Below are 20,193 nucleotides of genomic sequence, written 5' to 3'. Positions count from 1 at the left end.
CCTATCCATTCTCTTTGGCTTTTGAAATGATAATGGCCAACATATCCACCACAATGTTAAATAAAATTGGGGACAACAGATCACTTTGTCTTAAGCCTTTTTTGTTTGAAAATACGGACAAATCTAGTCATTCACTTTAAAGCCTACACTTCCACCCTAAACAAAAGTCTGAACCCAGCTACACCTGGTTCACTACTAGAGAACAGACTTTAGAACGATGTCCCAATTTAGCATTAGCCTCGGCATTTTTTGCCCCCGGGACTAAAGGACCCTTTAGTCCCGGTTGGTAATACCAACCAGGACTAAAGGTCCCTGCCCAACGGTCGTCCGCGGGGCAGGGATCTTTAGTCCCGGCTGGTATTATCAACCGGGACTAAAGGTTTACCTTTAGTCCCGGTTGGTAATACCAGCCGGGACTAAAGCTTTTAGTCCCGGTTTGGGTTATGCCCCGGGAATAAAGATTAATATTTAGTCCCGGTTTGGACCCCTAACCGGGACTAATTATCCCGGCCTATAATTCTACTCAATTCTTCCTCCCCGAGCCCGAGCCATTCCATTATTCAAACTCACTGCCTCTGTTCTTCAGCTTGCTGTTGTTCTTGCACTCTCCCCCTCCATTGGTGTTGCTCTTCGATTTTGGAGGTAACAAACTTAATCCTCTTATGTTTTATCAGTAGCTTATCTCATTTTGCGATGTAGATGCATGTGTAACTTTATATGTTGGACTTTATTATGATTTTATATGTCATTTTTAGCTCAAAATCACATGATGATTTGCATATATGTTTGGATAAACAAAAGTTAAATTAGTTCATCAAAATCACGCCTCGCTCGTCCTCGCTGGAGCACGCGCCATTCTCGTCCCCGGTGGCTTACGTGATCTTAGAATTAATTTTTCCATGAAATGAAAAACTTAGAAAATTGTTAGAAAATTGTAGAAAATCCATACTAGTTGAACTTGCGGACCGTGTTCATGTCGGCGAGCATGTTCTCTGCCGAGCGGTAACGGACGTCAAGGAGGAGCTTTGATTCTACGAGGGAGAGCGGCAACGGTCGTGGAAGACCGTGTTCCCTTTCTCGTAGAATCAGAGCTCTTCCTTGGCCAAGTACGGTGCCGTCCGGTGGAGAAATGCTCGTCGAGATGATCACGTAAGCAAGGTCAACTAGTACGGATGGTTATTTATTGAAACATGTTTTTGAGCTATAATTTGATGGATATTTGAAAATATGAAATTTACACTAGTTTGCAAAAATAAGTATAGAAAGTAGATGACAACTGTTACTGGATCCTCGGCCTCTCGTTCGGTTGCGAAACGACTGAGGCCAGAACTCCCTCTCATTATCTGCGGCAAGTGTAAGCAGAAGATTGTGATGGAGTACCGAGTCAAGAGACAGGGACCCAACAAGGGTCATGTTTTCTACAAGTGCCCGGATCGCGATGTGAGTTTCTTACGCATTTTATAATTATGGCTAATTGACCTGCTTTTCTTGAATATTTTTGACTAAATATTTTTTGGCTTTAATTTCAGTGGGAGGGCAATGGATGCGATGGTTGGTACTGGGAGGAAGATTATGCTACATACGTGCAGAATTTGGGTGCGCTTGAGGTAGCGGATGCTGCTGATGAGGCAGTGAGCCAGCAGGAGAAGCTTATTGATATTCAACAGAAGAATGATTTGTCTGTTTTAGTTGCGTACGATCACAAAATAATTATGTTACTGAAGTGCATTGTAGTTTTAGTTTGTTTAGTGATAGTTGGGATTGCTTACGTTGTAGCCAGGCTTAGTTAATTAATCAACCGTGTGTGTGTCATTTATGTTGTGTAATAAAATACTTAATTATGTTCAAGGTTTTCATAATTTGTCGTGTAATACAGATTATGTCACGCCATTGGATGTACAATGCCGATCGTCGCTCCCAAGACTTTATAGAGGGCTTGCACTATTTCTTAGGTGTGGCCGAGGCAAATAAGCGGGATGGTTTCATATGCTGTCCATGTGCCCTATGTAAGAATTTAAAGGAATATTCAAGCTCAATGAGTCTTCATTCACATTTGCTTAAGTCAGGTTTCATGTCAAACTATATATGTTGGACTAAGCATGGAGAAAGCGGGGTCATGATGGAAGAAGGTGAAGGAGAAGATTTAGACATTGATGACATTATTGCTCAGTATGGTGCCTTTGATGATACTACAATGGGGGGAGATGAAGAAGAGGTAGCGGTAGAAGATGATCTCGGTGATGCTCTTGGCGATGCCATTCGTGATGCACAACAAGAATGGGAAAGTGAAAAAGAGAAAGTTAAGTTGGAGCGCATGCTTGAGGATCATAGGAAGTTGCTATACCCGATGGCCGAAGAGGGGCAAAAAAAGCTGGGTACAACACTGGAATTGCTACAGTGGAAGGCAAAGAATGGTGTATCCGATAAGGCATTTGGGAATTTATTAAACCTCATAAAGAAGATGCTTCCGAAGCCAAATGAATTGCCCACCACTACGTACGAAGCAAAAAAGGTTGTCTGCCCTTTGGGATTAAAAATCCAGAAGATACATGCATGTCCTAATGACTGTATCCTCTACCATGGCAATGAATACGAGAATTTGGATGAATGCCCGGTATGTAAAGCATCGCGGTATAAGATCAGGCGTGATGATCCTGGTGACGTCGAGGGTGAACAACGTCCTAGAAAGAAAATCCCTACCAAGGTTATGTGGTATGCTCCTATAATACCACGCTTAAAACGTTTGTTCAGAAATAAAGACCACGCAAAGTTGTTGCGGTGGTATAAAGAAGACCGTAAGGTAGACAATATGCTGAGACACCCAGCTGATGGGTCCCAGTGGAGAGCGATAGATAGAGAATTTTCAGAGTTTGCAAATGAGGTTAGAAACTTAAGGTTCGCCTTAAGTACAGATGGTATGAATCCTTTTGGACAGCAGAGCACTAGTCATAGCACTTGGCCAGTTACTCTATGTATCTACAACCTTCCTCCATGGTTATGCAGGAAGCGGAAGTTCATTATGATGCCGATCCTCATCCAAGGTCCGAGGCAACCTGGCAACGATATTGATGTATATCTGAAGCCATTAGTTGAAGAACTTCTAGTTTTATGGAACAAACCAGGTGTACGTGTCTGGGATGAGTACAAACAAGAACACTTTGACCTACGAGCAATGTTGTTCGTAACCATCAATGATTGGCCTGCTTTAAGTAATCTTTCAGGTCAGACAAACAAAGGATATAATGCATGCACACATTGTTTTGATGACCTTGACAGTATATATTTGAAAAGATGTCGAAAGGTCGTGTACCTTGGCCATCGTCGATTCCTTCCTTTGAACCACCAAGTAAGAAAGAAAGGGAAGCATTTTAAAGGTAAGCCAGACCACCGGAAGAAGCCTCATAACCGAACCGGGGAAGATGTACTCGCAATGGTCAAGGATGTGAAAGTAGTATTTGGAAAGGGACAAGGCAGTGAATCTGTTCCCAAAGATGCTAATGGACATGCACCCATGTGGAAGAAGAAGTCCATCTTTTGGGAGCTACCCTATTGGCAAGTCCTAGAGGTCCGCAACGCAATCGACGTGATGCACCTGACAAAGAATCTTTGTGTGAACCTGTTAGGATTCATGGGTGTGTACGGGAAGCCAAAGGATTCACTTGAAGCACGCCAGGACTTGCAGTGCATGAAAGAACGAGACAACCTTCATCCAAAGAAGACAGGTGATGGACGTCATTACTTAAGTCCTGCTAGCTACACGCTTAGCAAAGAAGAGAGGGACAGCATGTTCGAATGTCTAAGCAGCATCAAGGTCCCATCGGGATTCTCCTCCAATATAAAGGGTATAATAAATGTGCCAGATAAAAAATTCCTAAACTTAAAGTCCCACGACTGCCACGTGCTTATGACGCAATTGCTTCCAGTTGCTTTAAGAGGAATTCTACCTCCACATGTACGTCTAGCCACCGTGAAGCTATGTGCATTTCTCAATGCAATTTCTCAGAAGGCAATCAATCCAGTGGAACTAGCTACTCTACAGAACGATGTGGTTCAATGTCTTGTCAGCTTTGAGTTGGTGTTCCCTCCATCCTTCTTTAATATCATGACACACATCCTAGTTCATTTGGTGAAGGAGATTAGTATTCTTGGACCTGTGTTCTTACATAACATGTTCCCCTTCGAGAGGTTTATGGGAGTCTTGAAGAAATATGTGAAAGTCCGTTCTAAGCCTGAAGGAAGCATCGCCTAGGGCTATGGAACAGAGGAGGTCATTGAGTTCTGTGTTGACTTTATTCCTGACATTGCTCCGATTGGCGTTCCCGAATCACGGCATGAGGGGAGACTCAGTGGTAAAGGAACTTTAGGGAAGAAAACATATATTGGCATGGAAGACGATTATTTCAATAAAGCACACTACACAGTTCTTCAGAACTCGTCATTGGTGCATCCGTACATCGAGATACATAAGGAGTTCTTACGATCCAAGTTTCCAGGGAAGACTGAAGCTTGGATTAGGCGTCAGCACATGAAAAGTTTCAGTGGTTGGTTGCGAAAAGAATGTCAAGGCGATGACAATATTGATGAGCAACTGTATTTGTTGGCTAGGCAGCCATCGTGGCATATCCTCACGTACCAAGGGTACGAGATAAATGGGAATACATTTTACACAGTTGCCCAAGATAAAAGGAGCACCAATCAAAATAGTGGTGTTCGCATAGATGGCACAGATCCAAATGGGAATATACAAACATATTATGGCCGCATAGAAGAGATATGGGAACTAGACTACGCACCTAATTTTAAAGTCCCTTTGTTCTGGTGCCAATGGGTGAAGCTGACCGGAGGAGGGGTAACAGTCGACAAAGAGTATGGAATGACAACAGTGGACCTCAACAATATTGGATACAAAGAGGAACCATTCGTCCTTGCTGCCGATGTGAGTCAGGTGTTCTATGTGAAAGACATGTCTACAAAATCAAAGAGAGGAAAAAACGAAGACATCAACTCAATGATCAATGAGCCAAAGCGCCACATAATTCTTTCTGGGAAAATAAATATAGTAGGAATTGAAGACAAGTCAGACATGTCAGAAGATTACGAAAGAAATGTCCGAATTCCACCCTTCATAGTGAAGAAAGATCCAAGCATCATGTTAAATGATGAAGACACTCCATGGTTACGACAAGATCATAACCAAGGGTCATACGTCAAGAAGAAATTCACTGTTGTGCCCGCATGATACAACGATGCATGTTTAATATATTATGTTTTAGAGACGGATATTATGTAATATGTTTTCGGAACCCTAGATTGTCTAAAATTGAAAAGTTTTGAATACCAAGTTTGTTCATATCATCAATATCTACAATCCTTATATAGACCATTTTTTCATTTGAGAAAGCTTGAACAAAATGTAGTTCAATTTTCACAAGTGTGTGACATAGTTTTAGAAAGTCTATAAGAGATAAGGAAAATTGTGACTAGTGTTTGATAAAAATTTCTCAAATGGGAAAATGATCTATGTAACAATTGTAGATCTTGCTGAGATGATCAAACTTGGTATTCAGAGTTTTTTCATCTGAGGTCATTTAGTGTCTCATTTGAGCAAGTTTGACCAAGTCAAATTTGGTCAAATGAAAAAACAACACTTTGACCCTAGTATTATGGACTCTAAATGACTTCGAATTGAAAAGTTTTGAATACCAAGTTTGTTAATTTTGGTCGAATTGAAAAAACAACAATCCTTATATAGGCCATTTTTTCATTTGAAAAAGTTGTACAACAAAAAAATACTATATTTTCTTTATTTTTATAGGTTTAACAAAAATTTCCTGTCAATTTTGGTCAAAAACCGAGAAAAAATTGAAACATTGACGTTACAATAATGTGATAATAAATTTCCTATCGAATAATATTAGTTTTATTAATTTTAAGTTACAAATATATTTTTGCATTAACAAAATACTTAGTATTAGTAACATTTATATTCTATATTCATAAAAGAAATTAAAAACTATAGGTTACAAAATTTTCCTATTTACAATAAATAATTAGTTAATCAATAGAATTTTTTAAAATAAATATTGCAAAGTATTGAAGTTGCTACGGAATTAATTGATTAACCTAGTATTAAACAAAATCAAAATCCCAGGTCTTTCCAATTACGCTGGCGGGTTGCCAAAATTTTCGGTGCCTTCAGTCCCGGCCCAGACCAAGAACCGGGACTAAAGGGTGAGCGGCAATTTCGGTGCCCGCCCAAAATACTTTTAGTCCCGGCTAGTAACACCAACCGAGACTAAAAACCCTTTAGTCCCGGCTTGTAAGGCGAGCCGGGACTAAAGGGTTGGGCCTTTAGTCCCGGCTGGTAATACAAGCCGGGACTAAAGGGTTTTTAGTCCCGGTTGGTGTTACTAGCCGGGACTAAAGGGTCCCGGCCTATATATATCGAACGGTTTCATCTTCTACCTTTCGATCTACACGTCGATCATCGCCGCCGCCACCGCCATCTTCGATCTTGCCTCCGTCGCCCCAGCCCCGCCCGGCCGTACATCGAGCTCGTCTCTGCCGCGCCGCCGTCGTCTTCTACCCCCGCCCGGCCGCGCCATTCGCCCGGCCCCGTCTCTGCCCGCACCCGAGCCCCCTCCGTCGACCGCTTCCCGCGCGCCCGGCGGCCTCGTCGTCGAGCCCCGCCGTCTCCGCCGCCGTACGTCGTCCTCGCGCGATCGAGGTGCTCAGCTCGGCCCCGCGCGTGGCCGGCCAGCATGCCCTGCCGGCCTGCGCCATCCGCCTCGATCCACAGCCTGCTAGAGCTTAGCTTGCTCTCGGCCGGCCAATATTAGATTAAAATGTTAGATTTAATTAGTAGTTTTTGATATATGTTAGATTTAAATGTATTAAAATTTAATTAGTACTTTATTTAGATAGTTTTTTATTATAGTATTTGATATATGTTAGATTAAAATGTATTAAATTTTAATTAGTACTTATTTAGATAGTTTTTTTTAGATAGTTTTTTATTATAGTTTTTGATATATGTTAGATTAAAATGTATTATCTATTACTAGTTTATCTAATTTCATGTTAGATTTATTTAATTGGATTTAGTAATTATATATTCTATCTCTCTATATATATATCTCTAGAGAGAGATTCTATATGTATACATATGGTACTTAATTAATTATTTCTATATGTATATATACATGTACTTATTTTCATGTGTTGAGAGAGAGAGAAAATTGTATCTAGAGAGACATTCTATGTGTTATCACATGCATATCTAGAGATATAGACATATGCACTTATTTCTATGTGTTGAGAGAGAGAGAAAATATATTGTATCATTCTATGTGTATATATATACATGTACTTATTTCCATGTTTTTGGATCGAAAGTGTTTTTGATTCGATTCCAAAGCCTATACCTTATTATTGTTTATCCTTATGAAATATTATGTGTTATTATATTTAATTGGATTTAGTAATTCTATATGTGTTATCACATGTACTTATGTTATGTACCATAATAATTCTATCTATGTGTTATCTTGAAGATACAAATGACTGCTCCGGATGATAACTTGAGTGATGACATAATGGCGGATATTATCAACGCCGGCACCAATGTGGATGTAGATGACACGAGTCAGTACTTTGCTGATTATGAGGATATCCTGAATATGCCGGTGGTTGAAGATCAACAAATTGTCGCGCAAGAAAATACTGGCGAGGTATATTCGATTATCTATCATCTCTTATAGATGCATGCGTACGTATATTTGTTGTTAATCGTTGTGTTTCTACTCATGTAGCCGGTCTCTGGATCTACATCAACCACCGACAAAAGTAGGAAAGTCCGAGGGCCAAAAAAGCCATTAGAGGGCCGTTTCATAATATCAGAATTCGACACCGACACCGGCAAACCATTGGGACCACATGCTCAGACATATGTCAATCAATGTGGGTTCATTGTAAGGGATAGGATCCCAGTTAGTGCTCGTGAATGGAAGCAGAAGATATCCGCTCCTAATGTTAGTTTTGTATCTGATCGTGATAAGAACCTAGCTTGGAGAGATATCACTCAGCATTTCACATTACAAGCAGATGATGCTTTGAAGGAGCTAGTGAGGGATTGGACAATGAAGAAGATGGCAACATTGTTTCAGAGTTGGAAGAAGACATTGTATAAAAAGTTTATCTTGAAGAATGCTATGCCGAATTTCAATGCTAAGGCGTTTGTCAAGTTGGAGTCCCATTGGGATGCCTTCGTAGAATACAAGACATCTCAAGACAGTGAGGAACGTGTGATGAGGAATCGGTAGAATGCCCGACAGAAGCAATACCATCATCGCATGGGATCAGGTGGTTATAGGAGTGCTATTCCCAAGTGGCAGAACCTAGAAGCAGAGATTACTGCCAAGGGAATCATACCTGAAACAATAGAAAAGAACTGGCCTCAACGCGCGAAGAATTGGTTCTACGCTCATGGGGGAAGCCTAGACCCAGACACTGGCAAGCTAATTTTCGGCCAAAAAATTGAGAGAGCAACACAGAGACTAGCTCGTGCTAGGGAAGAAGCTGATAGTGGTGTTTTCAAGCCCAACAGAGAGAAGGATGAATTGACATATGCCCTAGAGAATCCCGAAAACAGTGGTCGAACAAGAGGCTATGGGGCGGTTCCGTGGCTACACGCATTCCCAGCAGACAAGGATACCTACAGAAGCCGCTAGAGAAAGAAGGATGAGGAGGCAGAACGAATTCGTGCATTGGAGCAATTTGTTGATGAGTCACGACAAGCATTGCTTGAATCACGTGAACGAGAAAAATCTCTTGAGGCAAGAATGCAGGAGGAGATCAAGAGGCAAGTGCAGCTAGCAATGAGTCAAATGCAATCGCAATCAACGCCGGGAGTCACCATTAGCCCCGTTGGTCAGATGAAAAGCAGTTGTGCTTCTACGGAGCTGCCAGTTATTCAAGACGACGCTGGGTTGCGCTTCCCTGTTGATGACATTACCGAGCCTCTAACAAAATGTGAGCTGCACATTCCAGATGGTAATGCATCAATCATGGTGGCTGTCGGGGTTGTATCTCCAATAGACCGAACGAAGACACCAAGAATCCATGGGTCAGTTATTCAACCTGGATATGCTAGCGTCTCGGTCGATAGAGTGCTCAAAGGTTACAGCAATGTTCCTCTTGACATTGAAGGCGGTGATGGGGAGAAGACACTAGGAGAAACAGAGAAGACATTTATTCAATGGCGCAAACGCTTCATCATCATTCCTGGGGCACCACCGCTTCCCCTACCTCACCCTAGGTACGAATGAAAGTGAATGAAATATTATTTTCCATTAATTTTCTATTGGCTTCAAAAATAATTGACACACAAATTGTTTTTATAGCAGGGTCTCTCCCCAGCCTAGCCTAATCATTCATTCCCCATCTCATCACAGCGTCGCGGGGGGCGAGACGACTTCATCCCCACGGCGATCGCCAACTCCTACACCGGCCCCATCGCCTCCACAACGATCTCCAACTCCTACACCGGCCCCACCGCCTCCACAACGATCTCCAACGTCTCCACGCCGGTCTCCACCAACACTGGCCTCATCGCCTCCACGCCGATCTCCAACACCGCCCCCACCCCCTCCACAGCGACGCACTACAAAGACGTCTAAGGTCCCGGCGGCAAAGAAGACCCCAAGAAAAAGAGTTATTTCTCAAGAAATACTTCCTGAAAAGACTGATGAGCAAATAGCAGCTGAAGAAGACAAAAAAGTAAAAGATTTTTTTATAGATATCAAAAACAAGAGTCAAGCAAAGCTTAAGGAGAAGCCGTACTTTTACATACCACGAGATGTGCTGAGGCAGAAGGTCGATGCTCACAAGAAAAAGATGATTGAACTTCGTAAGCCTTCGCCACTATCAGACTATGACCGCTCCCTCGTGAAGTCACATGATGCAGATAAGAAAAGGAAAAGAGCATCAGGGAAGGATGTCCCACAGCTCGGACAACAGAAGCAACCAATGCAAAATCTTGTTGTTGCTAATGAATATGGTTCCAACATAGAAGTCTATCGACCAGACAACTCTGGAGAAGTGTCGGTTCAAGCCCTTAATGCTTTTTTTAAAGATACTGGTTTAACCTTGGATCAATTGACGGGCAAAGCTCCAATCCAGAACCTGGAAGTTGATACCTGGAAGACTTATAAATATGGCAAAAGTCTATACAACCCTGCGGCTCTGAATGAATTGGGTACGCAAATGTACTTGCTCAACAAGTGGTACATGTAGGCGTGTGGCAGGGGTGAGCAGTGGATCTTTGTCAGATTTAGAGACCATCATTACTTCCGTGGCGATGACATCTTACATATTAGTTTCGAAGAATTGCATCAACTATTCCACTTGGACGCTCTGGACAAATCAATCATGAGCTCCTTTTGTTTGTAAGTGATTCTTACTTTTATTTAATAAACTCACTTCCATGCGTACGTGTATATAATTATCCTCACATGTAACTTATATTTATATATAGATTCCAGATGTCAGAGCTCCAAAGAATACAAGACACCAGTGTTGGCTTCATTGATCCTTATATCATATTCAAAACCGATATTATTGTCAAGGACCACTGGGTATCTGAAGCACAGACGAATATCATGAAGTTCTTCGTGAAGCAGCACGACAAGACAACAATACTTTTCCCGTACAACTTTGAGTAAGTGTTAATAATAATGTAGTCTACACATTTTATGTAATATCAATACAACTTATATGCATGTACGTGTGTGTATAAACCAATGCAGTTTTCACTGGATACTCATTGTCATTGAGTTAAACTCAAGTCGGTTACTAATCTTTGACTCGTTGAGAAAAGAACGGGCACTATACCAAGATATGATAGACATTATCCAGGGGTAATTTCGATCTCTCGCGCACAACTATTATTGAATAGACTTTGCCATAATTTATTAACGATCGTACATTATTGGTCGCACAGGGTTTGGAAAGAGTTTATTCGGCAACATCGCAAGGATTGCAAGGCACCACTTAATGTAGTTGAAATACCAGTAAGTTGTACTATATACACTTCCCCACGTGTTTAATTACTATATCGTACTTCAATTTACGTGTGAGATGATGAGAATAATCTTCTTCTCGTACAGTGGTGTTTGCGGCAGGAACCAGGTAATAACTTGTGTGGATACTACGTTTGTGAATTTATCACTGCGCACATAAGAAGAACTCCTGAAGATGTCCTCAGAGTACGTATATATCAATTTTTATTTATTTTTAAATGAATATATATACATATATGTGTATTAATACTTTTCCTTTTATTTCAAATGCAAGACTGAATGGTTGAAACGAAGGGTCATGCAAAAAGACCATCTGAAAGCAGTTCAAGAGTCAATAGCAGGATATCTTCTAGAAAAAGTGCTAAATCCCAACGGCGAGTTCTACTTTGATCTTAAGGAATAAATGATGTAAATTAAATGTTTATTGATATCGTTATTTTCGAGAACAAGATTATGAAAGTGTTGTATATATACATATATATATATATATCTATAATATATATAGTTTCATACTTTATTCGAATATAATAATGCTCAAGATGAGAATTAGATGTAATTATATGCATGCGTGTATTTATATTAGCAACGTAGAATACGTACATAAAAACATATTATATATTAAACAAATACGTGTAACTGAACTGAAAACAAATTAAACAAAAAAAAAGAAAAAGAAAAGGAACCTTTAGTCCCGGTTGGGGTTACCAACCGGGACTAAAGGGTGAACCATTAGTCCCGGTTGGTAACCCCAACCGGGACTAAAGGGTGCGCCAGGTTCGCTCGGCTGGAGGGCCTTTAGTCCCGATTGGTGTTACCAACCGGGACTAAAGGTCCCTCTTTAATCCCGGCTCGATGACCCGGGACTGAAGGTTCCACCTTTAGTCCCGGGATCGTTGTCCCGGCGCGGTAACCGGGACTAAAGGCTGTTACCGTCCGGGACAACAGGTCCATTCTGTAGTAGTGGTTCACTACAACACATGTCGCCTTCTGTGATGTTTCATTTTGATCATAATACATCAAATTTTTGTCATAGGTCAACGTTTGTGACGTTTACGTGATGAAAATATATATGTCACCTATCATGCATTGTTAACAATGTTCTGTGACAGAAACATGTTTTTGCATCACTAATCTATTACATTACTTGTTTCGTCATAAAGATTTATGACATTCTTTTTTTTTGTCACAAATACTTAGACCATGCCAGGTAGGATTAAAAACGTCACAAATATTTACATTGCGCTACGTAGCAAAACTTCAAAACATCATAAAATAAATTGTGGCCTGTTAAAGCACATATAGCATACAACCAGTTCAAGGGCCAATCCCAATTATCGGGTATTAGTTTTGGCCCAGCCCATTTAAGGCACATATATTGAAATATCAATTTGGCCCATTTGTATTTTATCCACTTCCATTTTATCACAAATTTTAGTTGGGCAAAGCCCATTTGAACACCCCATACAGAACAGATATGCCTAGCCCATTTAATAAGACAGAACCGCCTAATCTAATGCCTCTCAGAAATTTTTGTCTTCCATTAGACACTAAGTACTCACCAAATTACACAGTTCCATCGAGCACACCCCAAGGGAGAACCCAAAAATCCATATTTTTCCATCAGGATCACAAATGAGAGAATAAAGATTACAACATTTTAGCCATTTCTTACATCACTTTTCATGCAACATCAGAGTACAATATTTATGGTTTATAATAGCGGAATATGATCATGTTACCAGAGTTATGAACAATTTAATTTAATAGCAAAATATAAACATGCGATCAAAGTTACAGCGGAAATAAATATCTATTCATGACATGATGAAGCATTGATATATAAGCTGTGATAACAGATTATAAACTTCTATTTATAAAAACATTTGGTGAGAGTTATAAATAAAAACTATGATCGCAGCGTAAAGAAATCCTCTCTGAGCCCGCCAGGAGCAATCCACACCCAAGAGTCAGCTCTAGCATCCGCCTGTCATCTACAACAGGAGGGGATAAAACCCTAAGTACTCAATTGTACTCCGCAAGACTTACCTGATAGGAGGAAAGAAAAGACTACAAGGATATGCAAGGCTATCTGGCTTGTGGGTTTATTGCATCTGCAGGAAGCATTACTAAGCGTGCGTCCTTATATTCAATTTTATTAGCAGTCAGCATTAGTTCATTAACTAACCATTCTATGTAAGCACCTGTACTACTTTAAAGTACGTGGTAAGCAATCAGGACCATTTTACCATCTTTCATATTCCAGTTCTTACTATGATGCCAGATTGTAGATAAGTCGTACCGGATCGCCGACGATTCGCGAATCAATGTGCCTAGCTGGGTACCCCAAAACACACGCCCTGCTTGTACCACAGGCACAAACAGGACCAACCCACCACTACCCTATCACGGGGTCCAGGTCCCTGTCCAAACTTGGACTCCAAGCCCCCGCTCCTGTGTCCCGGACTTAGTGCGGTGCTTAGACCTCCACCATCCCCGCCTCCAATCAGTCGGTCTAGAAAGAGCCAGAACCCATGACAAGAGAGCAATGAGTCTTCCCGCGCCCATACACAAGTATGTGTTCCGGGTAATAAGTCTGTGACCTGCCTAGAACCCAATGCAACGACCGGTCCTTAACCGACACAGGCGGAACAAATGCAATCTGAGCCTCGCTTGAATGCCAAACCAAGTCCAGATCCAATTACCATTCTGCCTGGTCTCCAATTATCATTCATATATATATTCCAGGTGATAATAATATAGTAACAACAGTAATATTGTGGGGGTATGGCCCCCGATGTCCTCAAGACAAGACATGGGCCGCACCATCAGAGGTGGCCCCGCCCACAAGATCAAAGCGTGCATGGCGCTGCTCGGCGTGCACCACAAGACATTGTATAGTACCAAATAGGCTACTTTACTTGTAACCCTACCTCCTCCAGAGTATATAAAGAGAGGTAGGGGTCCCCTAGTCGATATCTCCAACATATCTCATTGACATACAGCAATACAATCAGACACAGGACGTAGGTATCACGCCTTCACGGCGGCCGAACCTGGATAAAACCGCATGTCTGTCTTGCGTCACCATCTCGTTCGTAGCTTGCGCACCTGTCTGCCGATAATCTACTACCTTGGGGGCGCGCCAGGTAGGGGGGGTGTGTACTGCTCCCCAGACGAACAAGATGGTCATCATCCCTAGTTCCATGGCTACGCCAAACGGCCTCACGTTCACCATCGGCTAGATCACCTGGACCACTGGCTCCGACAACTTCATCGCCATGACCACGGAGGAGGCGTAGATCCAATCTACGTCGACCACTGCTTCACCAGCATCAGCTACGGCTCTGACCACGTTGGATCTGGCTCCGGCCACACCAGCATCGTCTTCAGCCACGCCGTCAACCCGTCGTTCGCTTCCTCGCTACAAAGGGAGGCAGATTGACAACACTGACCTGCTCGACTCCATTGATCAGGACGACGTCGCCCGGACTACTTACTCCGACCACCTGCCATGTCGCAATGATGATCGCCGCGAAGAACGGCGCCGTGACAACCGCAACTACCGCCATGATGATAGTTCGGAAAGCTCGAGCGCCGTGCAACTTCGTCAACGCCGACCAGATAATGCCATACGCCGCCGACTAGACGTTCTATCTAAAGCTAAGTGACGCTTTAATGTTTTTCGAAATATTCTCCAATCTTCGTATATCACCATAATGTTTCTCCGAACTGTTTTCTCTATGTTTGCTCTCCAAACGTTTTTCTTTCATGTATACCATCTTAAAGATGACATACAACTAAGTCTAAGGCGAACCCTCGAACAGTCACGTTGATGCTCGGACGCCTCTAGAGACGGCCCTATCTCCGGCTCCTCCCTACACGTGCACGAGCGTCTGCCCTCTGTGTTATGGGTGGTTGGCAGCGGCTCCTTGGTCACGCCTATTCCTCCTACATTGCACGGGCTCCGCGCTCGACGTTATGGACTATGGGCTAGCTAGGGCTGGAGACTCAGCTACACACTAACTGTTCGGGCGGTTTATATTAAACATAAATATATTTTCACGCCAACTGATCGCTGAACTGCATACGCTGTTTCATCACCATTGCTGATTTTTCTCCAGAGTTTATTTATTTTTACATCATGTACTACCCGTTCTACATGTTTGTATTGCAGGATCATCGTCCACCTGGTGTTCGGACTTCTCCACCGATCAACTGGTCGGAGCACTTGGCTCATGGACTCTGTCGTCGACCAGTTGATCGAACTGATCACCACCTACGCCAGGGACTCCTCGGTGCTCGGACGTCGCCGCCTATGCCGAGGACTCCTTGGTGCTCGGACCTCGCCGCCTACGCTGAGGACTCCTTGGTGCTCGGACATCATCACCTACGCCAGGGACTCCTCGGTGCTCGGACCTCGCCGCCTACGCTGAGGACTCCTCGGTGCTCGGACATCACCACCTACGCTAGGGACTCCTCGGTGCTCGGACGTCACCGCCTATGCCATGGACTCCTCGGTGCTCGGACATCACCGCCTACGCTAGGGACTCCTCGGTGCTCGGACATCGCCAACTACGTGCGGGGACTCCTCGGTGCTCGGACCTTGCCAGTGACGTCGGGGACTCCTCGCTCCTCGGTGCTCGGTCATCGCTAGCGACGCCGGGAACTCCTCGCTCCTCGGTGCTCGGTCATCGCCAGCGACGCCGGGGGCTCCTCGGTGCTTCCTTGGTGGTCGGATCTTGCTACGTCTCGTCGATGTGCTATCAAGCTGCTCCATGCTGTTCGGATCAGGGTGCTGATATTGGGCAGCACGTCTGGGGTCTTGATACACGCATGTCAGATGACATGGACAAGCATTCATACTTCTTTTTCTTTGACCCTGCTACAAGATTCATTCTTCATCTTCCAGCAGGGTCAGGGACTAAGTGGGCACACTTCACCTTGTGGTGAATGTGCTTGCTCTCATCTCGAGGCTACGCCCAGGGACTGGCTGCCTGCTCGGTTGGTCTTCTACTTTCTGACCCTAGCACCATGCGACCACGTCACCTACTATCAGGCTCGGGGACTAGCTGTGGGGGTATGGCCCCCGATGTCCTCAAGACAAGACATTGGCCGCACCATCAGAGGTGGCCTAGCCCACAAGATCAAGGCGTGCATGGCGCTCCTCGGCGTGCACCGCAAGACATTGTATAGTACCAAATAGGCTACTTTACTTATAACCCTATCTCCTCCAGAGTATATAAGGAGAGGTAGGGGTCCCCTAGTCGATATCTCCAATAGATCTCATTGACATACAACAATACAATCAGACACAGGACGTAGGTATTACGCCTTCACGGCGGCCGAACCTGGATAAAACCTTGTGTCTTTCTTGCGTCACCATCTCGTTCGTAGCTTGCGCACCTGTCTGCCGATAATCTACTACCTTGGGCATACCCCTAGGTAGACTGCCGACCGTATTTTGTCAACAAATATATTGACTATCTATCACGAGTGATAGGCAATCACTCGACCTCTACCGGAGTCCTATACCATAGCAATCTGCACGATCCTATCATACTAGTAAGACTCATAGGATAAAGATATATATATGCAAGTGGGTTTCATTTAGCTCCTTAAAACTTAATGCACAAACATAAATTAAAGTGTAGAATAATAAGGGTTATGCATAGGGGCTTGCCTGGGTAACATATAACCAAAAGTTAGTATTCCATCTTGGTGACATGATCTCCAAAAGTACCATCTCACTAGCAACTCCCGATAACTCTGTGATCCATCGATGTCCCTATTATGGTATGCAATGCGATGCAGAGATGATGCTTAGTTAATTAACAAGGCAACAACAACTCTTAAAACAGACTACATACTACGAACTAACAAGCTAGCTCTAATGACTAATGTACTAACCTACGTATCAACATCGTCGAGAAAGGTGTCATTTACCAACAAGTGTTTTAGTTATACAAACCCAAGTTATTTCTTTATTCCATTCTATCGATTTAATCTTTATTCGAAATATGGCATCATTATCTATCTAGCAAACTAATTATTCTAGAGCTACAAAAATTACAGTGAGCAGCTAAAAATATTAGTAATTTACTGTAAAACTTTTAGAGTCACTATAACCATTTTCTCACAAAAATTCCCACAAGTTCACATTTTAACAATATTAAATATTTTAAAATAATTAGAGCAACCCTGGAAACATTTTAAAACTAGATGAACCAAATACGCTAATAGATAGATCATGATTTTTGGAGACTAACAAAATTGGTTTGGCATTTTTGTGATTTTTTACACTTTTTGGCGGATTTATGAAGTTTATGCAAATAAGAAAAAGGAAATTGCAATTCCTCCATTCACTGGGCTACACGGCCAGGGCAAGGCGGTGGCGGTACATTTGCAAAGAGGCCCCTAAGTTTTCCTTAAATCAATCTATAGTACTTTAGGCACTATGCACCACTATTCATATGAGTCAGAGATTTACATTGGGGACCTTGGAAAAATTCTATTCTTACCCTGCGGTCCTTCTCGTCCTCCTCACAAGTAGAGCATGGGCAGGGGAACCAGCCGGCGGCCGATTCGGCATGGAGGGTGGCCGACGATGACGGAGGCGGTGCGTAGGATCAGCGAGGGTGACTGCCGCTCCCATGGGCGTTGGTGGCATGGCCAGGGGCAGCCCGAGGTGGTCCAGCCACGAGCGCTGGTGGTCGGCTAGGGCGCAACGGCGGTAGTAGGCGAGCAACACGGAGGCGAAGCCCCATGGCGGGCATCGGCAGAAGTGGTGGCCCGGCGCGGATGACGGTGTGTGAGGCGGCATGGTCAGCAGTGGCCGCGTGGCGCGTAGCTACGGGCTGCCCGGTAGCCAAGCGTTGCGCCCTTCCATCCCCAGCAGCCCGGTGGGGGCACAACAACCTACATAGTGCGAGGGTGCGTGACACAGGGAGGAAGAGGACGGGCCCCGGTGCTACATGCGGAGGAGCTGGGAGCTGGGGAGGTCGCCATGGGAGGAGTAGGGAGCGGCGTCACCGTCGAGAGAGAGAGCCCGCGAGAGAGAAAACCGAGAGAGTGAGAGAGGGGAAGAATGGTGGCTCTGTGCATGGTGTTACGGTGGGGAGGTCACACGACTGAAACCGAGCGGCAAGAGCAGTTAAGATAGGTTCTAGTGGGTGGTGGCAAGCAAGCCCACGTACACGACGATGGGGGCCTGAGAACGTGGCACGACGCGAATAAATCAGATGATTGATTCTGAGCAGGGGGACGCACCACCGTCTTCTAGCGGTCCGGTCGGCAGTGAGGTGACTTGGCACCCTAGGAGCCAGAACCGACGACCACTATGCGACGACTACGAAGCGGCATGGATGCACGATTGGGTAGATGGATCAAGAGGCGAGGAATGCGTAGCGGCGGCAAGACCCTGCGTGCAGCGCACGTCCTAACGTGGCTAGCCATCATGAGATCAGGACACGGTGCGGAACATGACGGGGTGCTTGCCGACGTGTGGCCATGGCATGCACGCTAGCTTGTGATGGATAGCCCCGGCTGGCCATGGCCAAGCTCGGCTCTAGCAGGCCACGGGTGCGTGTGACCGTGCATACCGGACTAGTCAGCCAGGGGACAAAGCCGTACATGAATTTTAAAGAGACGTAAAAACCGCGGATTAGCTCGCTAAGATCCAACCAAAATGCACTACCCTAGAGTTGACACTACCATCTGCCCAACGAAGCAACCCATATGACCAGAAGATGACCAGCGAGAAGGAAAGAGAGGCGCCAAGATAGATTGGTCGCACAGGACGCCGGTTCACGGACAGAGCGCCACTAACATGGTTAACATGTTCTACGCATGATTGGGGAAATTTGACGAGAGCATCGTGAGTTCCAGACCAACCACAACCTACACCATGTTCAAGTACACATCTTGATGCAACCAGTCATGCAAAAACATAGATATATTGCTTAACCAGTTTTGTTGGAATTTAAATGCCAAAATGGCATTGTCTACAATTCTTTTCCAACTTAAAAGGAATGGCATTGTCTACAATTCTTTTCCAACTTAAAAGGTTCCGGTTAGAACTAACACTCCAAGAACTTTTGGTTTAATTTTTAAACGGTCTAAACTTCACCAACAACCATTTCACGACATAGCACACACTTTATACCAAACAATAGAACCAAAACATCAGGGCGTTATTTCACTATTTTGCATTTTAAAAATCATCAAAAAGTGTACTTTCAACCCAACTTCAATTTTTTGCCGATTCAACGAAAAGAGCTAATTTTAATTTCCAATTTGATTTTTGAGCTCCCACAACACTAATTAACAACATCTATTTTCCGAAAGTCAATGTTGCATGTTCATCTACTAAACTTGCACTTCAAATTTTATTTGAGTACCAATTAGAAGTTATATTTTATTTTTGTTTATAAAAATTGTTTTTCATGCCAAACAAGTAAACTGCTTCTCGTATTTTCTTGTTAAGATTTCCTTAGCATATTTAAGTAACTAACTCACTATGTTAATAGATCTATTTCTCCGGCCATAATCTCAGTGCTTAGCGAGCTTGTAACACCAGAGGTGTTACATTTAAGACGCTGATGACCAAATCAAATGGTCAAAATACATCATTATCCATATCCAGTTGCATTTCACTAATGGCCAAATTCAAAGTAACAACAAATAGATGATCATATTCTATGCCGCGGTCTTCATCCTTCCATCCTTTAGAGCACATGAACCAACACATCAAGGTTGGCATAATCTAGTTTTTATTTCCTTGAAATTAGGACCTAAAAACACCATAAAAAGTACAAAAGTCACTAACGAAAGATAATGATAGCATGGTAAATCAACAACCTAGCCAATGAGCTAGTAGTGGCTCATGCAAACACATATAACTGCACTTCAAATTGAAGTTAACTTAAGAGTTGAAGCGAAACTAATTTGAAATGATGATAGAAAAAACACTTATCTATATTTGAGTCAGGTCAGGTCAGAACATATCATAAATTATAGCTATCTTCTTTTCTCTGACATGCTCTATGTCAACATAGAAAAAACAACACATATTGATCTAACAAATGCATTGTTGCTGTGATATAAATTATCACTACCG

This window comes from Miscanthus floridulus, chromosome 10 (genome assembly GCF_019320115.1).
Source record: "Miscanthus floridulus cultivar M001 chromosome 10, ASM1932011v1, whole genome shotgun sequence".
In the NCBI taxonomy this organism is placed as follows: Eukaryota; Viridiplantae; Streptophyta; class Magnoliopsida; order Poales; family Poaceae; genus Miscanthus; species Miscanthus floridulus.
This window is presented reverse-complemented; position numbering follows the sequence as displayed.